The 17,638-nt window shown below is 42.5% G+C and overlaps 1 protein-coding gene across 3 annotated transcripts in view; it reads right to left on the reverse strand.

The window, feature by feature from the left end:
- The window catches only part of NDST2 (N-deacetylase and N-sulfotransferase 2), a 105,219-nt gene extending 87,581 nt beyond the window's left edge, over positions 1 to 17,638 (reverse strand). Inside the window, exons 1-2 of one of the 3 annotated variants that reach the window (XM_088669473.1) lie at positions 15,939 to 16,154; positions 14,942 to 15,009 (exon numbers count right to left, since the gene is read on the reverse strand). The gene's annotated coding sequence lies outside the window, so the exon portion shown is untranslated. Of the gene's footprint in view, positions 1 to 14,941; positions 15,010 to 15,938 lie in introns of all 3 variants that reach the window. The other 2 variants (XM_060275053.2, XM_088669475.1) reach the window with 2 other exon arrangements.

Genomic DNA, 17,638 nt, shown 5'->3' on the forward strand with positions numbered 1-17,638 from the left:
CACCTGTTGATCATTGACCAACTGGCTGCTGTGAAAAAAATCAGGCAGGTTCTATAACAGATGAATATAGAAATAATTTCCCTCCCACCCGAATATAGCTCCAGAGAGAGAAAGGTATCACATAGGTATCACAGGCTGCAGACTCACAGGGTGCTGAAGGTTAAAGTGACCCCATAATACCATGCTGCAACGGTTTCGTCATTCTTCATGTTTACAGATACTGTACTTAGCCCGCAGCCTGCCCCACCCTGCCCCCAATTTCTGTGAAGTAGGGAGCACAGAAGGTGAAATGGCAAGGGTGTGCATAGCAGAAGGGAGATTAGAAATGCTTGCTGCACAATAATTTGTCTATTATTTTTTTAGACAAATTACTACACACTTTCCTTAACATCACTAGAAATGGTACTGGGGTCAACAGAAACCCACAAGCTTACCAAACTCCATTATAAACCTGAATTATTTACGTATTTTTTTCCAGTTAGGTTAGAAACACTCCCGCGCCCATAAGAGTGACCATTTTGCACAATACTTACTAACTGGGTGTTCGGTTACTGTGACTTCATCTGCATCTGTATGTTTACAAGTTACCTGCATGTTCACCTTAGCAGGTTGCCAGACATAGGCTGTGTCTACACTAGGTCATTCATGTCTACATGGGTCACTGTTTTTGTGTGCACTTTTGCACCTATATCCACACATTAGCACTTTCAATATTATGCCTCCATAATCTATCTTGATATTTCCTATATCCATACTAGTGTGTGGGATTTGATGGGAAACATTTGTGCTGTCTGTTGTCCTCTCCCATCAGATGTTCTGGAAATCTGAGGACTTAAGTGTAGGTGTGCAGGTATCTGTTTAGCTGTGTGAGCAACTTGAAAACATTTTGGAGGTTTTGTTTTATTTTATTTTCCAAAGTGGCAGATTTGTATTAAAAAGTAGGATAATAACAATGATAATAAACAGTGCTTTTTCTCCGGGAGGACGCGGGGGTACGCATACCCCTAAACATTTTCTGAATCTCTGTACTTCTGTCCATTTACTGTATTTCTTTTTCCCAATTTGAACTATAAAATGGTGATTTTCTTGAGGCAAAATGAGAGTACCCTAAACATTTTTTTAAGAAAAAAGGCACTGATAATAAATATATATGTTCCAAAACCAGATGTCCACAAATAATCAGGTATCTGTTTACCTTTTCAGGCATGCCCACATACAGAGAGAGAGAGATCAAATTTGCAGAAAAGGTCAGAAAAAATAATTATTTTAAAATATGTGTGATGCACCAAGCCAGGGAGCCTGGGGTCCTTTGTGGGCTTACACGGAGGTATCTGCTTACCTGTGCCAGAACACCTTTCTTATTTATTTCTGAAATACAGGTTTTGTGATACATTAGATTTGCATAAAAGAACAGTAAAAAATAATAATTGTGTTCGTCACTCCAAGCCAGGCAAGGATTTGGCATGAGGCTGCAGCTTCCTTTCCCTCCTGTATCTTCTAGGGCAAATTTTAATACAGCTGTTTTGTGCAAGAACCCTTTCGCACAAATCAGCTGTTTTAAATATAAAAATACCACAAATGTGCCTTCAGCAACAACCAGTGGAAAGGGGAAGGCTGCATCCTTTCCTTTGGGTTGATGGAAAGAAAATGGAAGGAGTGGGTGTGGCAACAGACAGCATGTGGAAAAAGAAATCCAGACCACACAATGTGCTTCAGTGCATCCGCAACTGGGCAAGATGCAATTTTATATGGATTTTCTTCAGGTTCTTATCAAATTGGGAAAATCTGAATTTGGAGGAGGGTGGGTATGGGCTGCCAACTGGATGAGGAAGATGTTGTGTGGACACCACACACACACACAACACACAAGCGGCTTCAAATCCACAGTGAGCCCTTAATGGCAACTATCAGACAAAGACCTTCAACTGATCCCTTTCCTCTGTTAACAGAAATATTTGCATAGTGCATTATTTTTATTTCTTTAGGTAATTTATATATTGCTTCATGCTTCAAAGAAATCTCTAAGCAGTTTATAATATTGTAAAAATATCACCAATAAAAACTCCAAATTTCAAAGCTCAGACATCTCTAAAACAAACTAAGCCCAACAGGTCAAAGAATAGGTCAGTTAGTGGTTGAGAAGAAACTAACAACACGCTTGCAGGGCTCCAGCAGAATAGAACAATGGATAACTTTGTCACCAGTGCGCTGCTAGCCAGGGGATTATCTTAAAAACTCCACTTATGACTATTGTTGGCACATTGAAAAAACATACTAGAAATCCCCCCTGAATTCCTTGACAACAAATCCATAAGTGACAACAGCAGCATTTTTTTTGTTTTCAAGAGGATTTGACTTACCGGTATGAACCAACAAATGGAAGGACAGTGATTCTCTTTTCTTCAATGCAAAGCAATGCACCAACCTTAGACCACAATTCCAAGCCTGAGATTATTCCTTATTACATCAAAACTAAAGGTGGTCAAGACATCTGTGACCAAATGGTGATCCACATACACTTCCAAGTGTATGATGAAATAATAGCCAATGTTTGTTTTTCAAATGTAGTAAGACATTGCTTGCTTAAATGCCTATATTGTTTGGAAGCTGAACAACCCATGGTGGAGAGAATATCCCAAAAGGCAGGTCTTTGTAGTAGATTTGGGTATAGAATTCATCCAACCCTGGGTTGATTCTAGTTCACTTTCTTGGAATTTCAAGAAAGGCAGTCCGACCCGCAGCACCACAAAAAGGGTCTGGAATCAATGTGTTTCATGTTACTATTTTGTCTGCCCTACACATGCAGTTGTGAAATCTGATGATCAAACTGCATATGGTATGGTTGCAAGGCCTATGAGATCTGTGATTACCAGTATTCACAACACATGATAATTGCACATATATAATTGTTAAAATTATTACAGTATTAGAGAGAAAGAAATAAGCATAGAACTGTAGAGTTGTAAGCGACCACAAGGGTTGGTCATACATTCATTTAATTTCTATACTGCCCTATACCCGACTGTTAGCTCCAGTTCGAACTCTGATGCAGAGACCCTGGAAATAGCCTGTCCAAAAAATCGTAGGCTCGAGAGAATCTGCGAGAAGAGGGGAAAAGAAAGAAAGCGAAAGTGGGGGCTTCGTTGCTGGAGGAGGAAGGGTTGCAATCCCATCACAGGGATTTGAACCGCCGACCTTCTGATCAGCAAGCCCTAGGCTCAGTGGTTTAACCCACAGCGCCACTGGCTTCCTTAGGGTGCCTTTAATTTAAAGACTGGACTGATACAGTCAATTATTTCTATCAATGGAGGGCTAAATCAACCTGGAAATTTCAATTTATGTACACATTCTGGAACTGCTGGACATTAGCTTCAAAAGTACCAGGGTTTCAGATCAATGAAAATTACTAGCAGAGTCTGGAGTTGTTCAATAAAAAGTTGTGTTTTTTAAGGTAATTCTTTTATATTGAGATTATGAAGTCAAACATATTTATGGAAAGTGCTTTTTATAATTTTAAGATGACTAACCTATTACTCCAGAAATAGCTTTCAACCCACAAAACAGGTTCAATGGGTAACTAGTAATATTGTATGAGACAATATTTTTTCAGCTGCATGAAAACTGTGGCTAAAACTAGTTCTCCACCTAGTCCTTGGCATTCGTTTCTTAGCCTCACTGCTCCCAGAAACCTAACAAAATATTTCCTAATCTGCTCTACACTCCCCCCCCCCATCCTAAACATACATAACCTTAAGGAAAAAAGCAAATCAAAGAATATTCCCTTCAACCCCAAAGACCACCTGAATGCATAGAAGTGGCAATTGTGGCACCAAGAATTATGAGGGGAGTGCAGAGCAATCTGCTTCCTGCCACCCACAGCATTCAATTGCCCTGGCCAGTTTACTACATACTTCAAACCCAGTGCATGTAAGGGTAGATGTACCAGAAATACGTACTATAAGGGAAACTGTAAGAGCACACATTATAATTAGGTCCATGAACACATTATACCTGTATTATGCACAGCTATGTGGGAGCAAAATCACCCTCTTTGAATTAACACAATTACTGAGTGAGTACACACAATCCTAATTTTATTTTCCAGGTACTACAACATTAGGCAACACAAATAAGTACGTAGGTGGACCGCATTTAGGTTCTGCTGATATTTTCACCTGCAATTCAGATCTTTTTCCTATTGAAGAAACAACAGCTGCACTGAAAGTATGCAGGCACATTTGGGAATGGAGCCAAATCCAATACAAAGATGTCACAATGTTTGCAATAGATTAGCATTTAATATACACAAAATGATCCATGCAGAAATATTGAACAGGAACAATGTAGCATGGCAACAAAAAAAGGTTTTAGGACTAACCAAGACAGTGAACATGCCCCTTTTAATGTCATCAATCCACCATAAAGATGTCTTTAATTTTTAACACCCCAATGCAAACTTTTATTAGCTATTTCAGTCTTAGGAGAAATGCAAGGTAGTTTATAGAAGGGGAAAGAGGAAATTCTTCTTAAGATGGTACTTGCCATATGCAGTTTTTACAAGTACTTGTACTCAAAATAATAGGCTTTAAAAATGATTTACCAGGAGCACCATTCAGCTGATTAAAAACCCTTCATTTTTTTAAAATAATCAATTAAGCATTAGAGCCCTAACAACAATTTCTTTCAATATAATCAAGAGATAAGTCTAATTATTTGATAACATGCTGCTATGGAATTGAAGAACTACCTTTATATCACAAGCCATAAACAATGCAAGAATAAGGTATTCAACTAAAAGACATAGAGATCATCAGGTCAAACAAAGAGCACTTTCTGAACAGCCCTGCTAATGAGGATATTTTCATGCCGTGTCCCAATATGAGACAATTAGGACAAGAGTTAACATGCTATACTAAACCGTCTAACATTCCTGAATGAGAAGGAATGAGCTACAATGAGCCGTGAGCTCCCCCAGGGTCCTTTCTCACAGCTGAGGAAATGAAGTTTTACTTTAAAACAAGCCAATTTCAAACCATAGCTTCTGAGGCTGGCTGGCTTTAAACTAACCATAGTTTGTGTTATTCATAGTTCACAGTTTGGATCACACAGGAAACTGTGGCTAACTAAAAGCAAAAGCTTCCAATTACCTCCTCCCAGCTTTTGTGGGATTATGTGACCCTGAGGCTCACTGTAGCTACTTCCTGACATGTGTGCACCAATCCTGCACAGTCTACAAACACACAAACTAGTATATAGCTACTGACTGTCTATCAGAATATAATATGGCCTTTTCTTTTTCTTTTTTACAGTCAGCATTTGTTATAAAGTGAAATCTAAGACTGTATGGGAATAATGGGATATGCCCATAGACAACAAATTAGCCTCCACTTTTGCAGTAAGTACCCTGTTTCTCATATTTTAAGGCATCCCCATAAAATAAGCCATAGCAGGATTTTTAAGCATTCAAGGAATATAAGCCATACCCCGAAAATAAGACATAGTGATAGGAGCAGCAGCAATGCTGGCCACGGCAGGAGGAGGAGGAAAAAAATAAGACATCCCTTGAAAATAAGCCATAGTGTGTTTTTTTGAGGAAAAAATAAATATAAGACGTGTCTTATAATATGAGAAACACGGTAAGAACAGCAACCTAAATGTCATCAGAAGAGAGCAATTCTGTATGGCACAATTAGAAACAGATTCAAAGAAGCTATTCCAGAAGGCATTAACATACCATGTATATCAATGAGATGTAAATTTCTCAGACCCACCCTACTTTTGTGATTGTAATATGTTTTAACTGTTTTTAATGTTTCAGTTGAAATTGTTGTGACTTTAGCAGAAATAACAGGCTATATAAATCATCATCATCAAGGTATCTGAAGAAGTGTGCATGCACCCGAAAGCTCATACCTATGACAAACTTGGTTGGTCTCTATGGTGCTACTGGAAGGATTTTTTATTTTTATTTTGATCATCATCACAGTGAAGGTGCTAAGCAATGCTATTCCATTTTTTGAGATTTAGATGTTTACATTGTAATTTGACATTTTCTGACCATGATTCTTTAAAGAAAAAAAGCACAAATCAAATGGATAGGTGTATGACCAAATTAAATAAACCTTGGTTCTATTTGATTATATATGACTAAAGCAATAGTTTTGGAGAGAAAAAAGCAGTACCAAATTTTTGAACGATGGCTGCATATGTTAAAAGGCATTGCCTCCAATGAAAGAATAAAAGCAGAACACATTAGTTTAAGATGTATTGCCCATTTACTTCTTTATTTGTTACTTCTTTCAGCCTGCCCTTCCTGCCAAGGGAGCTCAGGACAACATATATAAAATAAGAGAATAAAACAAATTAATAATAGAATTGTAGAGTTGGAAGGTACCCCCAAGGGTCATCTAGCCAGACCCCCAGCAATACAGGAATCTCAACACATGGTCCCACACCCAATTTGAAACCGTACTGGACCCTGCTTAGCTTTGAAAATGTGCTATCAATTATTTTTAATTTCTGCACCACCAGGAGGCTGTGCTAACAGTAAAATATGTTAATTAGTAATAAAATCTATTAATGTTTAACATGTCCAACAGGTAGATTGTGATCTACTGGTAGATCACTGGACATCTGTGGTAGATCACTGGCTCCTCCCAAAGAAGCTCAGCAACTTTGGCTCCCCTAAAAAGAGCTCTACATCTTTGCCTGCCCTGAAGCCCACCAAGCAGGACTTTCCTTCCTTTAAAAAGCTCAACTTTGACCCGTACCCCCCAAAACATGGATTTCCTTCCTAAAAAAAACTCGACACCCTCAACCTGAACCCCCCAAAAGGGGGTAGATCACTGCTAGTTTTTAACTCTGTGAGTAGATCGCAGTCTCTTGGAAGATTGCCACCCCTGTAAACCATTGATTTAAAAGGGGTTGGAATCAATTTAATATAACCTATTACACTGGTTAAAGAAGGAGAGGCAACAATCCTGAGCAGCCAACCTTCCGGGGGGTGGCACCCCAGACACACCCATATATATGCAAATACATGCATACACCCATACACAGCACCAGGGTGGATAAAAATCAATGATTTTTTTTAAAAAATCAAAAAAATCGGATTTTTTTTTATTTAAATCGGATTTTTTGATTTAAATCGATTTTTTAAAATTTAAATAGGATTTTTTAAAATAAAATGCTTTTCGAGGAAAATATATTACCATCCAAAGGTTATTCCATCATGAAATAAAGATTAGTTTTTTAATTATGTAGAATAAGGTTGTATATGTTTAATTTTTGGGGTAAATAAATTCCATTAATCCATTCACAATGTCATGCTCTTCCAGAGGTTTTTGTAAGATTATTGGGCAGTTTCTCTGCCTACAAGATATTATCACAGATGCTTGGTTTACTTTTGCAGTTCTCAAAACTGAATTTGACTCAACAGAGCTCACATGCCTCTTCTTCACAGCAAAAATGTTATAACATTAACAGAGTTGAGAAAAAAAACCTTAATCCTATTGTTCTACAAACCTATGAATACAGAAACAACCCCTTCAGTGCTAAGTTTCAAGAAGTTCAGTGAATAGAATAGAAACAATATTTTTCTGATTGTTTGGAGTGGACAGTATTTAGGTTTTTCATGTGTAGGCTGGGCTGACTGTCTAAATTTCTTTAAATATATATATTTTGTTTTTGTTTAGCCAAATTAGTTAACAAGCATGGATGTTTGTTTAAGCAAATAACATATGCTGTAATGTTATTGTTTCAGTTGAATAAATCTATTTAAATAGTTATTATTAAGGTAATGATTATTTTTCTTCTTCCTAAGTACAACAGTAAAGTTGTCCAAATATGAATGATTAACCTATTAAACTGGGGATAAAAAAACTAATATGAAAAGTTATTTTGAAAATCTTCATCTACTTGCATATTAAAGTTATACCAGCAATAATTAGTCTTTATGTAGAAAACTATGATTTAAATCAAGCCTTACTGACTAGTGATTTAAATCAAATCCACCCTGCACAGCACACACAAACATTTACACCCACACACGCTCATATAGCTGAGCAGGAACCCCAGCAAAGCACCCCTCCCCCTTTTCACTGCTGCTGAGCTATTTTCCAGTCTGCCTGGCATTAAGGGTTAGAGAAGATCCACTGGGACAAGAGGCTAAACTTCCCCCTCTCATAATCCTTCCCTTAGTTTAGCAGGATGCAGCTGAACAGTGCCAAAGAATGTGCTGCCCATTTTGGAACCACTGCTTCATGGTAAGGTGGTACCTCTAGTTACGGACTCAATCCGTTCCGGGGTGCCGCACCCCGAAAAGTTCATAACTAGAGCGGTGCTTTTGCGCATGCATGAAGTGTGCAGAACGCTTCTGCGCATGCGCGCGGGGGCGAAACCCGGAAGTAAATACTTCCGGCTTTGCCACGTTCTTAACATGAAAAATGCAACCTGAAGCGGCCGTAACCGGAAGTATGACTGTATTCCAAGTGCCTTGAAGCTCCCAAGTAAGGAGGGTTACCTTGCCTTTTTCAGTCAGGGTGGGTGGGAGCAAGGAAAAGTTTGGGGAGTTGCTGCTTCAAAGCTCCCCACACATTGAGGCCAGTTCCAGCTTTCCTTGCCTGTACCTGCAGTACTAGTGGCAACATGCCTCTGAAAACCAGTGGTTGGTGATCGTGACGAGGAGAGTGGGAGAATGCTTGTATTCTGCACTGGGGCTTCCCACTGAATGCTGAAGTATGCTTTGGTCTAATTCAGCAGGATTCTTCTTATACTCTTGCAGGAAAGGCAACGGTTAAGGAAAGCCTTTGAGAACTGCTGCTTTGAGCAGTAGCTAAAGGACAAGTTGGGCATCATGCTGCAATTTTAACTAAAAGCAGTCACAGGGGCTCTGAATTTGATCAGTACAGTGGTGCTGGGGGGAGATGGATTTAAACTTTCTCCCATGCCATTTCCCCAAATTCCCATCCACCTCCAGCTGCAGTCCCCAAAAAACCCTCCATGTACCTTCTGAGTGAAGTGGCCAGACACACTTCTGATAGAAACACATTTCAGTGCATGGGCACAGCCACAAAGAGGGCACAAATCTGTGGTTTTGCAGACTTCCCAGGGTAAAAGAAAAATGCCTTCCCTACAGATTTAAGGGAATGAAGTGCTCTCAAATGGGTGGTAGGCTCTAGATCTTTAAGAGATTTAAAGATACTGTAATGAGTACATTGAACTGGGCCTGGAACAGGGCCAGGGCCAGGCCCATCCATTAGACAAAGTGACTGCCACCAACTGCCTCAGGTGGCAGGACCCACAGGGGCAGCAGATCTGGCCTTTAAAGAGGCCTCTTGGCGAATAGGAGGTGCTGCTATTCTCCTTCCACTGTTGTTCCCTCTGTATATCTTTATTCGCATCTTGTTCCTAATGTAGAACTTCACTCACATAATCTTCCCTGACTTAGGGAGGGGGCGCAAATTTTTGTGGCTCACCTCAGGTGCCAAAAAGTATTGGGCTAGCCTTCACTGGAAGCATATATTATAGATAGTCACTGCAGTTGGGTCACCAGAGAAGTCTTGATGTTCCTTGAGGCAGGCCTGAACTTGCTGAAAGGTAGCGTTCTGCACTAGGTGCAGCCTCCAAACATTATTCAATGGCATCCCCATGTGCAACTGACATTACAGGTATCAATATGTGGTGTTACCAAAGAAGGTATGACTGGGCTCAGGTCCCTGTTATAGAGGAAAGTCAACTCAGGATTGTTGTTTAGTCGTTTAGTCGTGTCCAACTTTTTGTGACCCCATGGACCATAGCACGCCAGGCACTCCTGTCTTCCACTGCCTCCCGCAGTTTGGTCAAACTCATGTTCGTAGCTTTGAGAACACTGTCCAACCATCTCGTCCTCTGTCGTCCCCTTCTCCTTGCGCCCTCCATCTTGCCCAACATCAGGGTCTTTTCCAGGGAGTCTTCTCTTCTCATGAGGTGGCCAAAGTATTGAAGCCTCAGCTTCACGATCTGTCCTTCCAGTGAGCACTCAGGGCTGATTTCCTTCAGAATACAGTAGATAGGTTTGATCTTCTTGCATTCGTTGGGACTCTCAAGTGTCTCCACCAACACCATAATTCAAAATCATCAATTCTTCGGTGATCAGCCTTCTTTATGGTCCAGCTCTCACTTCCATACATCACTACTAGGTAAACCATAGCTTTAACCAGGCATCCCCAAACTGCGGCCCTCCAGATGTTTTGGCCTACAACTCCCATGATCCCTAGCTAACAGGACCAGTGGTCGGGGAAGATGGGAATTGTAGTCCAAAACATCTGGAGGGCCAGAGTTTGGGGATGCCTGGCTTTAACTATACAGACCTTTGTCGGCAAGGTGATGTCTCTGCTTTTTAAGATGCTGTCTAGGTTTCTCATTGCTTTTCTCCCAAGAAGCAGGCGCCTTTTATTTCATGACTGCTGTTACCATCTGCAGTGATTATATACCCAAGAAAGTAAAATCTCTCACTGCCTCCATTTCATCCCTCAGGATACCATGGACAATTCAGGAGAAAGGTGTGGCACAGGAAACCCTTCTATGCAACTTATCCTTCAAGGAAAGTATAACCTTGCCCAGGCAAGCAAAAAACTACAAACCTCCAGAGCTACACTGTCCTACCAACATAACCTGTTTTGTCCCAATTAGGCTTCAATTTCATCCCTCATTGATTCCGTATCATCTTCTAGCATTCATTCCAAGACCAACTATACATCCAGAATTTAACAAGAGTGAAAAAATGTGAGTGTCATCCACATGAGGTCCCTATATGTTCACAAACAAAATAGAAATATGAAGTGAAGAGCAGTACTCTTTATCTAAAACCAGAATGACATTCACATGAACATTTTCAAGTACTTCTGAATAGCATTTCAATTTCCACTTGTTTCCCCAAATCCCCACCTGCATCTGCTCTGAAGGGTCCACCAGCTATCTGGAGTATATCTGAGAAGCACAGTGGGAGCTGAAGGAGGGAGGAAACTTTTTTTTTAATCTGTTCTACTGATGGACAGATACAGAATTTCACCCTTTCATGTTTATTCTGGAGCAGACTTGACACAACCCCCTTTTTAAAATGTGACCTTTAAAGCCATGACTTTTCACCACTGTATCTTGCAGAGATGCTTGCAGTTATAGCATGTGGCTTGTAGAAGCTATACAGTACTATGCTACTCAGCATGGCCTCAACTAATGCAAGGCTAGGAGACAAGCAAAACTCGCTCCTGTTATTGCAGACAAAAGACAGTATAATTAAATAAGAAAAGAAAGGTTGACAGTGGGGAAATAGGCAACTGATTGACTTACATGCCAACCCTAGAATCAAGTTCTTTGTTTTATATCCTTCTGTGAAGAATTTACAGCTGCCATGAACCACATCTAACAAAAGGGGATGGGGAGGGCACATCCACACAAATATTCAAATGAAAAGAAAGTTGTAATTGAAATGTGTAATATCACTATCCGCTCACTGGACGGACAGATCGTGAAGCTGAGGCTCCAATACTTTGGCCACCTCATGAGAAGAGAAGACTCCCTGGAAAAGACCCTGATGTTGGGAAAGATTGAAGGCACTAGGAGAAGGGGACGACAGAGGACGAGATGGTTGGACAGTGTTCTCGAATCTAAGAACATGAGTTTGACCAAACTGCGGGAGGCAGTGGAAGACAGGAGTGCCTGGCGTGCTATGGTCCAGGGGGTCACGAAGTGTCAGACACGACTGAACGACTAAACAACAACAATATCACCATACAAGCATTTGTTCTGAATTCCTTCAAGTCTCCCCTGTTATGACACATGCTTAGGAAATGCAGTAACCAAACAATTTTAAATACAGTAATATAAATTCAAATCAAAGCACTTCCATCTAAGCTACAATGTTGATGTTATTTCCTACAACGAGAGACTATATTTAAAGTGTAGAACTAAAAGCAACATAAAGGTAAAGGGACCCCTGACCATTAGGTCCAGTTGTGACCGCCTCTGGGGTTGCGGTACTCATCTCGCGTTATTGGCCGAGGGAGCCGGCGTACAGCTTCCAGGTCATGTGGCCAGCATGACAAAGCCGCTTCTGGCGAACCAGAGCAGCACACGGAAATGCCGTTTACCTTCCCGCTGTAGCGGTACCTATTTATCTACTTGCACTTTGACGTGCTTTCGAACTGCTAGGTTGGCAGGAGCTGGGACCGAGCAACGGGAGCTCACCCTGTCGCAGGGATTTGAACCACCGCTAGGCTCAGTGGTTTAACCCACAGCGCCACCTGCGTCCCCCCAAAAAAGCAACATAGAAAAGCAATAAAAAGCACCTGATGAAAGGAAACAGCAGCAAATCAGAGCTCATTAGTTGCTGAAAACATAGGCTGGTAAAAATATATCAGCAAAACTCAAAAGGGGCAAGGGAGAGATGAGACAAATATTGTATATATGCATAGCATCCTTTTTTTTTTAAAATGAATCCCCAGAGACAAATTATCCCAGTCCTCCCGGAGGGTGGAGAAGAGAACAAACTTTAGCTCATTAGTTCACAACTTGGTAACATTTTCTTTTAGAATCTATTCTGGTTTTGCTGGTTATTCTAGTTATGCTCCCTATCCCAAGTCCTGGGGCAAGCTAGAAGTTCAAATAATAATCAAGAACCATTACCTTATCCCAAGCCTAATGGCACCCAACACATTCCTTTGGAACCACAACTCCCAAGATTGTACTAATGGGGCATCAGGGTTTTTTATTTTAAAAAAAACCCTCAAGGAGAACAGAAGATGGAAAGCACTCCCTCATCTTACCTATGAAAAAACTTAAAAGAGCATGTGCCTATCTCCACAAATGGCTGGGCCAGAAGAGATGGAAAACTCACTCCAAGTCTCATGAAATCATAGCAAGCGATTATAATGCTTACTCTGTGGCAGTGATGAAGGTGAAAAAGCACTTATTCTTTGCTACCATTGTGTCCTCAAAGTGCTGGGTAGGGGGGGGGGGGTAGCATACAGAACAGGCTCTATGTTCCTTTACCTGGTTTGCTCCTTCTCCCACAACCAACCCTCCTCGTACACAGAACAACTGCAATTGGGGCTCTTCCTGCTCTCCCCTGCAAGCCAAGACTAACACAGTTGTCAGTCAGAGCAGCAGGGCCAGGCTTTTTCGTGCCAGCAGTGTAAAGCTGGTGTTCTCAGGCAAGAAAAAAAAGATAGGGAGACCGACAGCGAGCAAAGCAGGACTGAGTAAACAGTTCAGTTGTGGTTACAACAACTGAATCCAGTCCAATAAGCCACTACACACACACGTAACAGTTGTAGCTATATAGGTCTGGAAATTATTATCATAACTGAACTCCATCAGCTGCACTGGCTTTTGGGTCATTTGTGGACTCAGTTCAAAGTGCTGTGTTGATCTTTAAACCCATTTACAGCTTGGGACCAGGGTACCTGAAGGATCATCTATCTCCACGTGTGGTTGTCCTCCTTCAATGGAGACGCTACTCCAGGTTCCCACCTCATCTGAGGAGATGGGTAGCTACCAGGGATAGGGTCTTCTTGTGGCAACAACTTGGATGCTGTTCCCAGGAAGGCTGCCCCCATCCTTACTTCAATGTAATTATTGCACCAGCCAAAGAATTCCCCCCCCAAAAACCTTTAATTTAATCAAGTTTTATTTCAGATTGTACTACTTTACAGATGTTGAGTTGATGCTTCCAGAGGTGTGTTTAATGTTTTTATTTTGCTTTTGATTTCTGTGTTGCAATCCCCCCCTGGGAATTATTTTAAATGTGGAGTAGGAATTCCTATATTAAATAAGTACAGCTGCATTCCAATTCCACTAACCCCATTAGAATTCAATAGGACTTCTGAGTAGACGTGGTTAGGATTGCATTGTAAGGAAGTAAAATGTCTAATCTAAAACATTTATGAAAATATCAAACAACCTCATATAGAGTCAGACCACTGGTTAATCTAGGCCAGGCCTGTACAGCACACCCAAACTGGCAGCAACCCTTTAAAGTCTTTACAAGGCCTATTGCAAAGACATCCTTTCGAAGCATGTGTTCCACCAATGAGCAATATCTCCTCTCTTGCACTCTCTCTAATCTCATACATGTTTCTTTTTCTCAGTAACCTCACGCACCCACTGAAACCCAATCAGATTCCCTACACACCTGATTGTTGTTTTCTCTCAGTTCTCTTACCTGGTGCTCAACACACCTAAAATATTTGAGGGAGTGCCTCTCCCTATATGTGCATGTCCAATAACAGGCCGTCCTCCAGCGGGTCCAGTGTTGCTGGAAAAAACAGCACGGGGTATAGCGCAGGGAGGGCACCCAGGAGGGACACCCCACCCCTGTGGGAAGCCGAGGGGCTTGCTACGCCACTGCCTAAGGTCACCCAGTGAGTTTATGGCAAGAGACTCTTTTTAATTGCAACTGAGTCTGCTCGCCAATATTAACTGCACTATAAATGATAAATAATATGTGATCAATCTGAGTCTAGGGAAAAAAAGAATATCCCTTTTTAACATAACTCAGCTATAAAGCTTGCCTGGATTCTCAGTGCCAGATTTAGGGCAGTGCGGGAGGTTCTCTTGAACAGTTGCTGAGCCAAGGGGGTGCATAATAATAATAATAATAATAATAATAATAATAATAATAATAATAATACAGTGGTACCTTGAGTTACAAACGCTTCAGGTTACAAACTCCGCTAACCTGGAAGCGTTACCTCGAGTTGAGAACTTTGCCCCAGGATGAGAACAGAAATCGTGTGCTGGTGGTGCAGCGGCAGCAAGAGGCCCCATTAGCAAAAGCACGCCTCTAGTTAAGAATAGTTTCAGGTTAAGAAGAGACCTCTGGAACGAATTAGGTTGGTAACTAGAAGTACCACTGTAATAAACCCAGTGCTTTTTTTCCAGAAAAAGAGGTGCTGGAACTCACCTTCTTCTCTGATAATGGCAACGGCGCCCACCTGAGAGGTGCGGGAAGTGAGTTCCGGTGACTTCCGGCTGGAAAAAAGCCCCAAATAAACCTATATTGATACAGGTACCTACTGAATGTTTAAGATATTTTTGGAGGGTGGGCAATTTTGTACTTGCTCCAGGAGCCATATTACCCAAATATGAGTATTCCTCCTCACAACAAGCCTGTGAAAGGACACTTTTATCTGACTGCTGTACATCCAATGAACCTGAATTGGGATTTGCTTCTTTTACCGTATATATCCCCCCTTTTTGGTGAGGGTTCTGTACTCCAACCTGTTGTGGGTTACTGTGGGTATTGTTTATTTTCCCCTCTCTATCGGATTCGTTTGTAACTGAGAATCAATTAAATCCGCTCTCTCTTTATATAGAAGGTGCCCCTTTGCTCAAGATACAAAGTCCTAAGCAGCTTGAGACCAAGACGCCTAAAAGCTAAAAAGATAACCTATTGAGCTGTCCCAATTCCCCAGTGCTGTCCATAGACTTGGGCTGAAGCCCAACGAGTCTGGCTGCCTATATATCTATAATAAAATAATAATAAAAATAAATAATAAAAATAAATAATAAAAAAACAAGCTTGCAAGGTAGCTTAGGCTAAGCCACCGAGGCTCCCCACAAGGTCACCCCGTCAGCTTTGGGTCTGAGCAGGGGATTTGAACCCGACTCTCTTTCCCCCTCCCGACATTGGAAGCCGATACGCCAAGCCGACCCGAGAGGGGCCACGGGGGCAAAAACACGGGCGCAGGGGGAGAACGTGAGAACCGCCAACCCGGGCGCCCGGCGAAACCATTCCGTCGCGTTTACCCTCACCGAGCCGGTGGTGCTGCGCCGGCCGCGCGGACTCCTTCCCTTCTCGCGGCCTCCTCAGCAACCCACGCTCGCTCGGCTCCCCCTCAGCGCTTAACACAAATCCCGGCTGGTATTAATTGCGCCGGCCCCGCCGCCGCTCCCCTCACCTGCGGCCGCGGTGGAGAAGACGACGACACCGGGCAGCAGCAGCTGGAGCCGCCGGAGCTGCCCGCCCGCACGCTCGCCGGCCTCGCTAGGTTCGGCCCACGGGCCGGGCCGCTTCGGGCCGCTGCTCGGGTCCCTCAGGCCGCGCGCCGAGACCGCGGCTGCCGCTGCGCTCCGCCGCCATCTTCCACTCGGGCGGGTGGGAGGGAACAAGGCAGGTCAGGCCGCGGAGGAGGAGGAGACGGCGGAGACCCCCGCCCGCTCGCCCGCCTTCCCGGTCCCGCCTCCGCTCGGAAGCCGCCGCGAAGGGGAGAGGAATCCCCATCCGACGGCCTGGCGGCTCAAGCGGGAAGCCGGCGGAGGGAGATAGTGCCTCCTCACCCTCCACAGAGCCTCGTCAGGAATATTTTATATATATATATATAGAAAAGGGAGTTGTGAAAAGGCATCGACTCCCCGCCCCCCAAAAAGCTTTTTTCTTTCTTTTTTGGGGGTATTACTATCAAGAAACTATTTTTTTTTTTGCTATTAGCCCAAGGGTTTTGGACTTCAGATACGACCCTCCAAGTTTTAGCAATGCTATGCTATGATCTCGGGATCATCCCCCTTTGGGGGATGGAGTCAAACTGTTGGAGTGTGTTATCGTTTTATGTCTCCCTAAATACTGTTGCAGATCTGGGGTGACGAGATGGAGCAGAGGCAGAGATGGCGCTGAGGAGGCCCCCTCATGCAATGCTGAGCTGCTGCGAAGGACAAGCCCCTCTTGAGATGGAAATTCTGCAGCCTCTGCACTTAGGTTGTGAATTGTGAACCACGTTTGTTAATATGTGTTAATAAGCCCCACACGACAGTAGGGTGTGAGACTAGTTTTTGCAATTTCCTTCGGCGAGGCGTCTTAAAAATATGTTTCCCACTGTGAGGAATTCAAATCGGCTACAGTATTATGTTTTGTGCCTGGACATTTAGCTTGGTATGCCTGCGTTTGAGGAAGAAGCACATAGGGAAGCACATAGGGTTTTAATTTTACTTTCTGAATTATGTCAGGTAATGTTTAATAAGGAGGCTGGAGGTGGTACAACAGGATGTAGGTCGGGTTGCTGATTGCATTTTTGTGTGAATGTTTTCTGCCTCAAAGAATGAAATCGATTTGAAAGTAGAAAACTACCGTAGCACAACAGGGCTGGAGCTGGTCTGTAAACGTTCTGTGGCGTGTGTGTGTTCTAGAAATTATTATTTTTAATTGCACCGCCCTCACTTGCAGTGAAGTGATTCTCTCCATTCTACCATCCTTCCTTGGAGGTTTTTGAGCAGTGATTGGATGGCCATCTGTTATGCATGATCTAGCTCAGAGTCCTGCATTGCAGGGGGTTGGACTAGATGACCCTTGTAAGTAGAAAAACCTAGCACAAGATTAACTCATGAAGGGAGCATCACACACTCATGCTCTTATTCCTGCGCCCGGCAAGCTTCCTAGCCCTGCAAAGGAAAAGTCTACTGTATTCCCAATCTGGTGTTCCAGTAGCATGGAAGCCCATATACAGGAGCTTTTTCTTTGCAAACCATGCTATCCTGCTAATGTGTGACTGTTTAGAGCAGGGGTCAGCAAACTTTTTCAGCAGGTCCACTGTCCTTCAGACCTTGTGGGGGGCCGGACTATATATATATATATATATTTAAAAAATGAACGAATTCCTATGCCCCA

Source organism: Zootoca vivipara, chromosome 5 (genome assembly GCF_965207765.1).
Source record: "Zootoca vivipara chromosome 5, rZooViv2.hap1.1, whole genome shotgun sequence".
Classification (NCBI taxonomy): domain Eukaryota; kingdom Metazoa; phylum Chordata; class Lepidosauria; order Squamata; family Lacertidae; genus Zootoca; species Zootoca vivipara.